Source organism: Canis lupus, chromosome 12 (assembly GCF_011100685.1).
Source record: "Canis lupus familiaris isolate Mischka breed German Shepherd chromosome 12, alternate assembly UU_Cfam_GSD_1.0, whole genome shotgun sequence".
NCBI lineage: Eukaryota > Metazoa > Chordata > Mammalia > Carnivora > Canidae > Canis > Canis lupus.
Window position 1 is genome coordinate 20,818,344 of NC_049233.1, and position 13,801 is coordinate 20,832,144.

The 13,801-nt window shown below is 41.1% G+C and overlaps 1 long non-coding RNA gene and 1 pseudogene across 1 annotated transcript in view; one reads left to right on the forward strand and one right to left on the reverse strand.

The window, feature by feature from the left end:
• The window catches only part of LOC119874271, a 37,974-nt gene continuing 24,173 nt past the window's right edge, over nt 1–13,801 (reverse strand). The window contains exons 2-4 of the long non-coding RNA XR_005367406.1: nt 6,900–9,297; nt 2,394–2,476; nt 1–642 (exon numbers count right to left, since the gene is read on the reverse strand). This is a non-coding gene — a long non-coding RNA (uncharacterized LOC119874271). The remainder of the gene's footprint in view (nt 643–2,393; nt 2,477–6,899; nt 9,298–13,801) is intronic.
• LOC119874358 lies at nt 12,664–12,766 on the forward strand (annotated as a pseudogene).

The following is a 13,801-nucleotide window of genomic DNA, read 5'->3' on the forward strand; positions in this document are numbered from 1 at the left end:
TTTTATGGTGCAAAAAGGTGCTTTTATTATAGCACAGACACAGGACTGCCATGGGCAGTAAGAACTGCACTTATGATTATGAGGAGTGACTGGTTACATGCCCCCCTCCAAACTTAAAAGTACATAGAGATAACATAAGTCTCTAAAGGGATTTCCATGTGTTAAAGAAGAGTTATAGGATCCTGGAGATCTGGCTATTATTGTCAAGACGAGGTTGTTGTTAGTCTCTAGCAAAACATGAATTTAAGGCAGCCATGAGTTTCTTGAGGAATGTCATGCTCTGCAGGTTTCAGGTATTTATCAGTGGGCTGAAATCGTAAGGACACTTAATTTTAACTGCATTTCTCTTGCCTTTGTTCTTCTCATTTTTCCCCCTGAACAATTTTGACCCTTAAATCTTTAAAGTTGCTGAGGTTGGAAGGTTTTATCTTCTGTAATTTCTTCCTGCTGAAGAGGGGCATAGAGATGTCCCTACTATGAGTCAACACTGGTCAGTTGGGGGATTTATATATAGGAGTTACCAAAGGCAGAGGCAGCTGAATCCAAGGTAGATAACATATGGGAATCTTCTCAAGTAGAAAGGATCATCTGTCAGCTTGAATTAATGGTAGTGAAAGAGTCTCAGCATCAGGCAGGGAGACACTGGAAAAAAAACAGCAAAATAAGATTAATATTATTATGAGAAAAAGAAGCCCAATAAAAAGACCTTTGATAGTTGACCAAGATCCTCCTCCAGTCCAGGAGTTTAACCAATTGTTAAAGGAGAGGGAGGAGGGCAGCCCCGGTGGCACAGTGGTTTAGCGCCGCCTGCAGCCTGGGGTGTGATCCTGGAGACCCAGGACCGAGTCCCACATCGGCCTCCTTGCATGGAGCCTGCTTCTCCCTCTGCCTGTGTCTCTGCCTCTCTCTCTCTCTCTCTCTCTCTCTCTCTCTCTCTGTGTCTCTCATGAATAAATAAATGAAATCTTAAAAAAAAAAAAAAAAGGAGAGGGAGGAATCATGTAAAGTGCCAGTTTGAGTATATTCACATCTTTTAGCAATCCTGTTACATTTTTGTGATAATCTGGGATATATATACATCATTCCCTTTTATTTATTTATTTTTAAAGGTTTTATTTATTTATTCATGAGGGACACAGAGAAAGAGGCAGAGACATGGGCAGAGGGAGAAGCAGGCTCCCTGTGGGGAGCCCAATGCGGGACTCAATCTTGGAACTCTGTGATCACACCCTGAGCCAAGGCAGACACAACCACTGAGCTACCCAAGCATCCCACATCATTCCATTTTAATAATGGGGTATCACATTGTGCAGCTGTTAAATATCTTAGGCCATTGGATTTTGTAGAACTGCTTTAAGCATCTGTGAGCTGTAACTTCAGCATTAAGTAAGGAAATACTGTTTTGTGTCATTTAGTGCTTCTATAACATATTTGTTAAAGGATTCCATATGCCAGATATCCCTCCAATTCTATTGAGGGAACAAAGATGGATATTAAATGATCATACCAATGAAATATTGATCATGTCTATCATTGTTTTAAATTTGGAAGATAAGCCAGAGTAGTGATGGTTTTGATAAGGCGCCTCCCAGTCCAAGTAAAAAAACAAAAACAAAAACAAAAAAAAAACCCAAGGTACAATGACCTGTCAATCCTGGAGGAAGTCAGGGCCACAGGTCAGATCCATGTAACTGCTGGGGGCTGTTTGGAGCTAGCCATCGAATTCCCAGTTGCCTTGCCCAGCCAGTAACAAAGCAATCAGCAACATGGAGAATAATGGTTTGAGAACATACTTCTAGTGCCAGCCATTCCAAATGTCATGTGCTGTTTGTATAGGTATCACATGTATGATCTTTTGTTCTCAGCATAAAACTCTTTTTTTTTTTTATAAAACTGTCTTTTGATTGAATTGTCCAGTAGTTGTTGTGAGCCATAAATAATCATCCTGGACTCGGTATATACCAACCTGGGTATACTGATAAGTAGGGTTTAGTAATCTAGGCAGTCATTGACGGGCGTTTTTATTTGTAGGCTTGTGAATTCAGTTAAAACCTTAATGGTCTGAGGGTATGAAAAAGTCTGGTTATGACTTGGAAAGTTCCAAGTCATATTGATCATTGGCCAAGAAGAAGTATTTTCAGGTGATAGAATTATCACAATATATGCCAGTGTTAGGATTATGTATCTTATCTAAAGTATAAGTGTATAAGGAGTGCCAGTCAGTGCCCTGTAAAGGGGAAACCACCAGGGCAATGTGGATATACTTGACATAAGCAAAAATCTACAAATCCAACAAGCTGTTTGATTTTGAAGTTCAGCATAATGTTGTACCATTGTAGGAAGGAATGGTCTGTTAAAATTGGAGAACAAAGAACAAAGAGAAAACATACAACCTTCATTGTCTTTTGAAGAGGAGTTTGAGATCTTCTAAAGGTTCACAGGAGTAAGATGGCATGTTAGTTTGTTCGCTGGTTTCCTGTGAAGGAAGTACAGGTTTTATTTTAGATGGAAGAGTCCCTCTAATTTTACTGCAGTAGAAGTACATAACATGACCTGACATGAACATTTCCATTTTGGATTTAAGTCCCCCACAGTATTTGACTTCCAATCTTTTAAATAAGCCATGTCTCCAGGGCTTGCATGGGGTGGATTTTCAGTTATAGTTAAATCAGGTTTGGGGAGCATTTGATCAGCATATTCATTAAGTAACTTATTAATTAAACCAGCCTCGAATGAATAATTAAAGTGTTATGATCTTTATCTAATTACAAGCGCACTGTAAGAAATGGTTTTCTGTATAATATCTTATAACCAATAGGTTCTTCTGGAGAAGTTCTCATTTGGAGAAGTCTTATAGGTAAGAGAGTAACCCAATTTTCCTGTCTCTGGACTTAGTAAGGTGTTGTTTTATTATTTTTTATTTTTTTTATTTTTTTAAGGTGGTGTTTTAAAGTGTAATTAGCTTTCTCTACCTGTTCAGAGGATCGTGGATGCCAGGATAAATGTAGAAAAAATTTAATTTTCAAAGCTCATGCTATTTGTTATTTGTGCAGTAAAAGAAAGTCTATTGCTACTTTGAAGGGACCATGGAAGACCAAATCTAGGAATAATTTCTCACAACAAAACTTAGTTATTTCCATGGCCCTTTCACTTTTACATGGAAAGGCCTTGATCCATCCAGTGAAAGTATCAACAATCACTAGTAGGAACTTAATAACCTTTGCAAGGAGGCATTTATGTGAAATCAAGCTGCCAGTCCTCTCCTGGATATGTTCCATGTCATTGGAGTGGTTTCAAAAGGGAGGGAGTAGACTGCACTTTCCAGATTTACCTGTGCACAAACAATAAAGGATTGACAGACCTGTTTTATAGTTGTTAAACTTATCCCATCAAATATATTTGTAATTAAATGTTCTAAAGCAAATTTTTTTTTTTGCCCAAATGAGTAGCCTGGTGTAAACCTGTATTACTTTCCATCAGTTATTTTTGGGTATGAATATTTTTCTGTCATTAACAAGGCAGTCCTGTGCATTTTTAAAAATATACTTGTTTCTGGACTATGTGAATCTCCTGGTCTAAATAGACTAGAGATATGAGGGTACCTGGATGGTTCAGTTGGTTAAGTGCCTGACTTAATTTTGGCTCAGGTCATGATCTCAGGGTCTTGAAATAAAGTCCTATGTCATGTTCTTAGCTGACTGCTTAAGATTTCTCCCTCTCCCTCCCATTCACATGTTTGCTCAAATAAAACAGACTGAAGATATGGGCTTGTGTGGAATTAAAACTTTATAGTTTTTTTTTTTTTTAATTTCTTATTCATTTATGATAGTCACAGAGAGAGAGAGAGAGAGAGAGAGAGAGAGGCAGAGACATAGGCAGAGGGAGAAGCAGGCTCCATGCACCGGGAGCCTGATGTGGGATTCGATCCCGGGTCTCCAGGATCGCGCCCTGGGCCAAAGGCAGGCGCCAAACCGCTGCGCCACCCAGGGATCCCAAAACTTTATAGTTTTAATTACAGACAAATAAAACTGGTGTAAGACTTAGTATTTATTTTGTGCTGCCTGTTTGCTGCATGGTCGGCCAAATTGTTTCCTTTAGAGCCCAAGGTCATATCTTTTTGATGTCCCTTGAGATGAATTACAGCCACCTCCTTAGGTAGATTTATGGCCTCAAGAAGGATAATTATTTCAGGCTTATATCTGGGGAGTTACAACTTGATAGCAATTCCCTTTCTTTCCAAATTGCTCCATGGGCACGTAGTACCAGGAAAGCATAATTGGAATTAATTTAAATATTATTTTTTAGGCCTTTTGCCAATTGAAGAGCACGAATAAGTACTATTACTTTAGCCTTTTGAGCAGAAGTATTTACTGGAAGGGCTTTTGCCTCAATGGTCTTAATTAAGCTAACTATAGCATATCCAGCTTTTCTTTCTGCCTTATCCATGAAGCTACCACAATTGGTAAACCTACAGTTATCTGCATTTTCAATAGGGGAATCTTTTAAGTCAGGTCAGCTAGAATAATCAAGATCAATAATTTCTGAGCAGTCATGTCCAAGCATAGAAATATGATGGTCAGGTCCGGCATAAGGGTACCTGGGTTTAAAGTTTGACAAGTTTTAAGCACTACTTCTGACATATCTAAAAAACATAGCGTGGTATTTACTAAATCAGCCTCCTGCCATCCATTGGTGGCCTTTGAACCTGATATGGAATCATCACTGTCAAGGACTATTGCATCATAAGTTTTTTTTTTTTTTTTTTTTTTGCATCATAAGTTTTGAAGCTTCTTCTAGCAGCAGGGCTGTTCCAGCCACCATTCGAAGACAAGCTGGCCACCCTTGTGCTACATTATCAAGTGCCTTTGAATAATAGCGCACCAGTCTTGTTTCTTTCCCTAATTTCTGGTTAAGAACCCCCAAAGCTTGTTCCTGTTTTTCTGTTACCTATAAAGTAAAAGATTTTTCTAAATCTGGAAAGCCAAAGCTAGGGCTGATGAAAGTTAGCTTTTAATGTTTGAAAGCCTATCTGCTGGGCTTTAGTCCACAGTAAAAGTTCTTTATCAGGGCCTTTATTTGAATTATACAATGATTTGAAGAATCCAAATCTAGGAATCCATAGGTGGCAAAATCCTGCCATACGTAGGAAAGTATGGAGTTGTTTCTTTGAAGTTGAGAGTCCAAAAACTAATGTAGCCTTTTCCTGTCAGTAGACAGGGTATGGTAACCTTGTGTTAATTTGTATCTCAGATATTGTACCTTTTATTTAGATATTTGTGCCTTTAGGGAGACATGATATCCTGTTTATCAAGAAGTTAAAAGTTAGAGAATTACTATCAGATGTTTCTTTTGTGGGACAACATATTAAAATATCATCCACATACAGAATTACAGTCCCTTGAAGCAAGGCTACATCACCAAGGTCTTTACGAAGTACAGCCCCAAATAGGCGAGGGCGGTCCCTAAAACCTTGTGGCAAGACAGTCCCAAGTTAATTGAGCATCCTCTGGGCTTAAAGGTGAGGCCTGTTCAAAAGCAAGTAATGGCTGTGTTTCTTCACTTGGAGGGATGCAAAAGAAAGTGTCTTTTAAATCATACTGTAAGGGTGCCTGGGTGAGTCTGTCAGTTAAGCATCAGCCTTTGGCTCAGATCATGATCCCAGGGTCCTGAGATTGAGTCCTGTATTGGGCTCCCTGCTCATCAGGGAGCCTTCTTCTTCCTCTGCCACTTCCCCTGCTTGTGTTCTCTCACTCTCTTTTTCAAATAAATAAAATCTTAAAAAAAAAAATAAAAATCAAGTACTGTGAGTCAGCATCCCCAGGGACTTGGCACTATGGGATGAATAGATTCAAATGTTTCATTTATTGCTCTTAAATCTTATGCTATTCAATATTTTCCATTTGGCTTTTTTACTGGTAAACTTGAAGTATTATAAGGAGATTGACAAGGCCTTAAAATGCCATGTTTGAAGAACCTAATAATATGTAGTTATAACCCAGCTTTTGCTTCATGTTTTAAGGGATACACACATATATAGGGATATATATATATATATATATATATATATATATATATACACACACACACACATATATATGTATATGGGGGAATCCGCGATGGCGGCAGCCAATGTTTGAGCCTGTATTTTACCCTGCACTTTAGCTCTCCGGTCCTTTTCCTGTCTTAAAACCTTCTCTCTATTATACACACACACACATATATATATATATATATATATTTTATAAGGTATAGTGGTTGGGTCCTTTAAGGTCATCATTTTAACTAGTTGGTCTTTAAGAGGCTGTCCTAGAACATTGCAACCCTAGACCTGTGGATTTACTTCTTTCCAAATATTAGAAGGGTTATCAGGGTAAGGTTTTAATTCTCCAAGTGTTAAAGAGAATAAGTCATTCTCCTTTTTAGTAAGAGCAAAACTGCTTCTTAGTTTATGAATTAAATCTCATCCAAGTAATAGAGTGGAATAGGATGGAAGGACCAGAAAAACATGAGTCATCAATTGACTTTTGTATTTATAAGTTAAAGGAATTGTCTGATGGCATATTTTAGCTTCCTAGGCCAACAATGTTATGGTTAGAAAGATAAATGGGTTGGGATGCCAGGGTGGCTCAGTTTGTTAGGCATCTAATTCTTGGTTTCAGCTCAGATTATGATCTTGGGGTTGTGAGGTAGAGCCGGGAGTTGGGTTCTGTGCTGAGCATGGAGCCTACTTGGGATTCTCTCTCTCCCTCTAACCCTCCCCACTCCCCACTTTCTCTTAAAAAAAAAAAAAAAAAAAAAAAAAAGGAAAAAAAAGGGGAAAAAAAAGTTAACTAGGGCCTGAGTGCTGAATAAGAACAGAGTAAATGGCTCCTGTATCAATAAGATCAAATTGAACTTACCTTCCACATCCAGGGTAACCTGGGGCTCAGTCATCTTGATGTCAAAGGGAGCCGGACCAGCCTCAGGGCCTCGTCATGCCAGATCCTCAGGTTCCTGCTCTCGGGCGGGGAAGTGAGTTCCTGTCTTCCTCTCTCTCTGGAGATGAGGACAGTCTCTCTTCCAATGTCCTTCTTCCTTACAGACAGGACATGGCCCCGGTGGAGAGCTTTTGTTTGGACATTCCTTGCTCCAATGTCCGATCTGGCCACCCCTGTAGCACGGATCTCACCTGGTCCTTGGCCTGATGCCGGCTTTCTCTTTGGCCCCTGGTTAGTCTGGTGTTGTGGGGAATCCGCGATGGCGGCAGCCAATGTTTGAGCCTGTATTTTACCCTGCACTTTAGCTCTCCGGTCCTTTTCCTGTCTTAAAACCTTCTCTCTATTATTAAAAACTCCAGCAGTGGCCTTTGGTAGGTGCCGGGTGGGGTTTGAGGACCTAAAGTCATTTTAGTTCATTGTCGGTGGCTGTCAGGCTCCCACGGACTTAGAATATGTGTGCGTGATGTAATTGTTCCCTCAGGTGAGGTTGGGGCCAGATTTGTATATTTTATGGATGGCTTCTATCAAACAACCTTGAAATAGAGCTAGATTTTCATCAGCAACTTGAATGATTTCCTGAATTTTAATAAAGCTTACAGATTTTGAAAATACTTTTTTTTTTTCATTCCTTCTATTCAACAAGTGATCATATGGTCTCCTCTTTCCTTTCTTTGGCTAGCTACCCTCTTGATAATTTCAGTGTGGTTGGGTATTTGGGATAACAACACCCTCTACCCCCCTACCCCTCTATCTCTGACTGGTAGTTCATCAACAAATTCTTGAGCCCCCACCCAGATATGTTTTTCTTCCTCAAGGGTGCAACAGTGAGTTCAAATCAAACATAACATAATTGCTGAGAACCTTCAATAAATTGAGAAGGGTTTTCAGAACATTGTCCTAATTGTCTTACTTGAGGCTAGTCTGCCATGGAGAACAGGACATGGACTCTAATAATGCTCATTTCTCCATTAGCAACCTCCCTAAGGGGATATAGTCCAGATTTAGAAGGAGCTCCTGGGAGACAGGGGTTCCTCTCCTGGTAGGTCCAGATAGGCTGGGAACAGAAGGGACTTGGGGCTTGTAAAGAGGAGGGATAGTAACAGATCCAGTGTTTTTGCACTGGCTGGTGATTCCTCCAGTAGCTCAAGTTTGTTAAGAGGAGGGGGCCTGTTTAGACAATCAACATCCAATATGCTGAGAGGGGGTTTATCAGCCTGGTTAGTGGCTAAACACATTCTGTAAGAAGCCCTTACATCAGGATATTGATTTAAGGCCATGAAGGCCTGAACACAGGGCACTTCAATGCTTTTTCCTTGTTTCCTGCAGAAGAGATCTAACTGGTATATAGTACTGAAGTTTTTGTCCCATTAATGGGCTATTTTTTCCTTATCTCCTAAGGAATACCGAGGCCATGCATTATTGCAGAAGAAGATGAGTCTTTTTTTCTTTATCTTACAATCCAAATTGGTTCCAATTGATTAAGAGATACCCCAAGGGAGGAAGATTCCCTCAAGAGGAAGATCTCATTACCAGAAAAGTGGAGAAGTCCGTTACCATAATCCCCCCTGGACGGCTTGGTGGCATCTTATTCAAGATAATGTCAAGGTTCCTAGTGTTCGAAGCAACCAGAGGCATCCTTCAAAAGGCTATTATGAATACCAACTTGTTTACTGAAGGGATGTCAACATCCCTTTGCTTCCCTATTGTTTTTCCCAGGATATAATAGGTGCTGGTAGGTGGACCAAGAGTGCTGCCATCTTAACCCATGGTTAACCCATGAAGAATGTTAAGAATCTGCATGGGGAAATACCTAATGTTACAATTTAAGTAGTCAGTAGGGCACACTGAAGAAGAAGAATAAAGATGGAACTCCATCATGGTCTAAGTGATATTCCAGCACATGTGGCCATAATAGCTGACTTCCCCAGGAAATGGTCCCTGGCTGGGTTTTAATTCTATCAGTTACTGGTTTCGGTGGCTCCAGGCAGAGGTCCTGTGGCCAGAAGCGGCTACACCAGAGATGTGGAGGGGATCACATTAGACCAATAAGAAGGTAACCTCCTGTGGGAGTCTTAAGATTAGCAACCATCTTAGTGACTTAAGTGGCTGTCCTGTGCCCAAGAAAGACAGCTTTGTATAAGAGTACGAATAAAGAGAGGGCATCAAGTTTCTGGGTCTTATTACCATTCGGGCCAAGGTACAGCTTCCAGTCAAAAGGCAGGCTTTCCCCCCTCCCCGTAGAGGAGCCAGGGGCTAGAGGATTGCAGCCTGAGCAATCGACATGAAAGTGTTCCAGTAAGACCATACTCCTTGAAGAGCCCTGAAATGAGAGTAAAAGGAGAAGAGGAAGTAACTCACCAAGTTTGCACCAAGGCTTGAAGTCCAGGTGAAGGAAGATGCAGAAACCCTGTACCTACCAGCCATCAAAAATGATGTGGGGCCATCGATGCAATGGTCAAGAAAGGATTCTTGAGACGTTTTACAGTGCAAAAAGGTGATTATAGTACAGGCATAGGACCTATGGGCAGACAGAGCTGCCCTGTGATTGTGAGGAGCCACTGATTATGTACTTTTAAATTTGGGGTCGTGGTGCGTAGAGATACCGCAAGTCTCTAAAGGGATTTCAATATGTTACAGAGAAGAATGATAGGATCCTGGAGACCTGGCTATTATTGTTAAGATGAGGTTGCTTTTCATCTCTGGCAAAACATGAACATTAAGGCACCCACGAGTTCCTTGAGGAATGTTACGCTCTGCAGTTTTAGAGTATTTATCAGTGGGTAAAAATTGTAAGGACATTTAATTTTAGCTGCATTTCTCTTGCCTTTGTTCTCTTCATCAGTTATCACATGCAATTCTAACATTCTTACATATCGATGTCCCTCTATTAAAGTCTGGGTTCTTTGAGGCCTGGGACCACTCCTTTTAAATTCCTGATTCCAAGCACCTCTGCACTATGTACATTAAATAATCACTATGTTCTGATCCAAGATGGTAATGTAGGAAGACCCTGAACCCACCTCCCCCATGGACACACCAAATCCACACTTATTTATTTATTTAGTTTAAACTTTTATTATTCGAGAGAGAGAGACAGACAGACAGACAGACAGACTCCATGCAGGGAGCCCGACGTGGGACTCAATCCTAGGACTCCAGGATCATGCCCCAAGCTGAAGGCAGACACTCAACAGCTGAGCCACCCAGGCATCCCTCCACACCTATTTATAAAGCAATTCTTCCTAAAAAACTGATAGCTGACTGAACCAGCTTCTGCACAAAAGATAGACCACATCGGAACAGCATGAGAGGTGGAGAGACATGGTTATGAAGGGAACTGCCATCCCCCATGCTGCAAACTGCCGTGAGGAGGGATAGTTCTGAGATATCATAAGCAGATTCATCATCCTTGCAGCACAGAAAGAAAAAAAAAAAAAGCTGTGTTTTAAAAGGATAACTAGAATATAAAGGAACCAGTCCTAGAATAGAACTCTGCCAAATGGCAGGGGGCTGCTGGAACTCTGGGTCTGAGGAGCTCATGAGTGCCATGGTTTATGCTCCCCCTCCATCTTGATAATGCACATGGGAGCAGAGTCCATGGGCTATAACCAGCTAGCTGCTTCAGTGAGCCCACACCAGCCCCAAATGTCCTGGGGCACAGAAAAAAAGCTGCATTTAAAAGAGCAGCTTGGGACACCTAGGTGGCTTAGTCCGGTTAAGCATCTGACTTCAGCTCAGGTCATGATCTCAGGATTTTGGGATCAAGTCCCATGTCAGGTTCCCTGCTCAGTGGGAAGTCCGCTTCTCCCTCTGTCCCTTCCCTTCTCCCACTCTCTGCTCTCTCTCTCAAATAAATTAAATAAATAAATAAATAAATAAATAAATAAATAAATAAATAAGCAAGCAAGCAACTAGAATATAAAAGAGCCAGCCCTATAAAACTCCACCAAATGGTGAGGGGTGGGGGTGGGGGCGCGGGCTGCTGGAACTGTCTTTGGATCTGAAGGGCTGGTGAGCTCCATGGTTGACATTCTCCACAATGGATAGGAACAAGGTCTGGGTGCCAGAGCTGGCTTATCACCTCATGAGCCTAAGCCCCTAATTCACACCCATCCCAGTTGCCCTATCAGGCAGCCCCAGTGCAGCACACACTGGGAAATCCCTGGGGTCAATGCTCACTATAGCTCCAGCTGTCACACCAAGGTAACACAGGTGCAAAGCACACCAGAATACTCTAGGCCCACACCACTTTGGCTCCAGACAGCTTGCTAGGGCACCTCTGGCACAGAGCACTCCAGAGCCTCCTGGCTCATACCTCCTTTGGCTTTAGCCACCCCACCAAGGCACCCCCAGGGCAGAGCACCCCAAGAAGCTCTGGCCAGTGCCTACCTCAGTTCTACCTGCCCCATCAGGGTACTCCTTGTGTAAGAATCCTAGAACCCCTGGACCACTCCCCATCTCAGTTTCAGCCACCTACCAGGATGTCTACTCCCTGTGTGGAGCACCTCAGGACACCCTGGCCCATGCTGGCCTTGACTCTAATTACCCCACCAGGACACCCCCTGTACTGAATACCTTGGAATACCTCAGCATGCACCCACTTTAGCTATAGTTCTCCTGCCTTGGCACCAACTCTGTGGAGACTCCAGGGACCATTATGGCCTGTGCTCAGTTTAGTACCATCCCCCTAGGTCAACCCCAGTATGGATTGCCCCAAATCATCTGTCCTGTGCCAGACACAGCACCAGCCACCCAGCCAAAGTCACCAGGCACAGTCTACACGAAAGATTACCACACATAAGACCATTCTTCAAGTTCAGGAGAAGTAGCTGTTCACCTAACTCATAGAAGCAAACATAGATAGTCAAGCAAAATGGGGAAGACAGAGGAATAGGTTCCAAACAAAACACCATGACAAAACCCCAGAAAAAGAACTAAATAAAATGGAGGTAAGCAATATGCCTAATAAAGAGTTTAAAGTAATGATTGTAAAGATGCTCCCAGGACTGAAGAGGAGAGTAGAAAAATTTGGTGAGGGCAGCCCTGGTGGCTCAGCGGTTTAGGGCCGCCTTCAGCCCAGGGCATGATTCTGGAGACCCGGGATGGAGTCCCATGTCGGTGGGGCTCCCTGGATGGAGCCTGCTTCCCTCTGCCTGTGTTTCTGCCTCTCTCTCTCTCTCTCTCTCTCTCTCTCTGTCTCTCATGAATAAATAAATAAAATCTTAAAAAAAAAAAGAAAAAAGAAAAATTTGGTGAAAACTTAGGCAAAGAGATAGAAAATATAAAAAATAACCTCAATTGAAGAATACAACTGAAATAAAAAATACACTAGGGGGAATCAATAGCAGATTAATGGATGCAGAATAATTGATCAGTCATCTGGAAGACAGTGGTGGAAAGCACCCAAGCTAAAAATCAAAAAGAAAAAAGAGAATTTAGGGATCTCTGGGACAAAAACAACTGAACGTCCACATTTTGGCATCCCAGAAGGAAAAGAAAAAGGGCAGAAAACTTATGTGAACAAATAATAGCTGAAAACTTCCCCAATCTAGGAAAATAAATAGACATACAGGTTCAGAAAGCAGAGGGTTGCGAAGAAGATGAACCCCACACCATAACATTTTAATTATTATTTAAAATATCAAAGTTTAAAGATAAAGAGAGAATTTTAAAAGTAGTAAGAGAGATCGCTTCTTGGCCTTTTGGCTAAGATCAAGTGTAATATCTTCTTATCAGTTTAAAAGGTAGTAAAGAGACTAGAAAAAAGTTACACATAAGAGAAATCCTATAAGGCTATCAACTGATTTTTCAGAAGAAACTTTGCAGGCCAGAAGGGATAGCATGATATATCAAAGTGCCAAAAGGAAAAAAACACAACCCAAAACACTTTACCCAGCAATCTTATCATTCAGAATGGAAGGAGAGATAAAGAGCTTCCCCTCAAAACGTTAAAGGAGTTCATCACTGAACAAACCTTAGAAGAAATGTTAAAGGGGCCTCTTTAAGTGGAAAAGAAAAAGCCATAGTTGGAAGAAAATTCTGAATAAAAACATGTAAAATATGATAATATATACATAAAACATGGTAGAAAGAGTAAAAAAGTTCTTTTAGAATGTGTTCAAACTTTTTTTAAAATAGATTTTATTTATTTATTCATGGGAGACACAGAGAGGAAGGCAGAGACATAGGCAGAGGAAGAAGCAGGCTCCCATAGGGAACCTGATGTAGGACTCAATCCCAGGACCTGGGATCATGACCTGTGTCAAAGGCAGATGCTCAGCCAGTGAGCCACCTGGGCATCCCTTAATAATTACTTTACATGTAAATGGTTCAAATGTACCAATCAAAAGACATAGTGTAGCAAAATAAATAAAAACAAGACCCATCTATATGCTGCCTACAAGAGACTCACTTCAGACCTAAAGACAGCAATTTAAAAGACATAGAGACTAAAAGTGAAAAAATGGAAAAAGATACAGCATGAAAATAGAAGAAAAAAAAAAAAAAAGCCAGAACTTCCAGGTTGATGAATAAGTGAAGATTTAAAGAGAATGGCTTGCTTAGAGACCATGGAAGCTCTGTGCACTTTTCACATACCCTGCCATGTGCATCTCTTCCATCTGGCTGCTCCCAGTTACATCCTTTTATAAGAAACTGGTCATCTACTTAATACAAAAGGCATTGCTAATAGGTTCTGGTTCAATATTGTGACATAGGAGGATTATGAACTCACCTTTTCCTCAGAACACACCAAATTACACCTATTAATGAAATAATCCCTCACAAAGAACTGAGAACTGACTGAACAGCTACTAAACAACCAA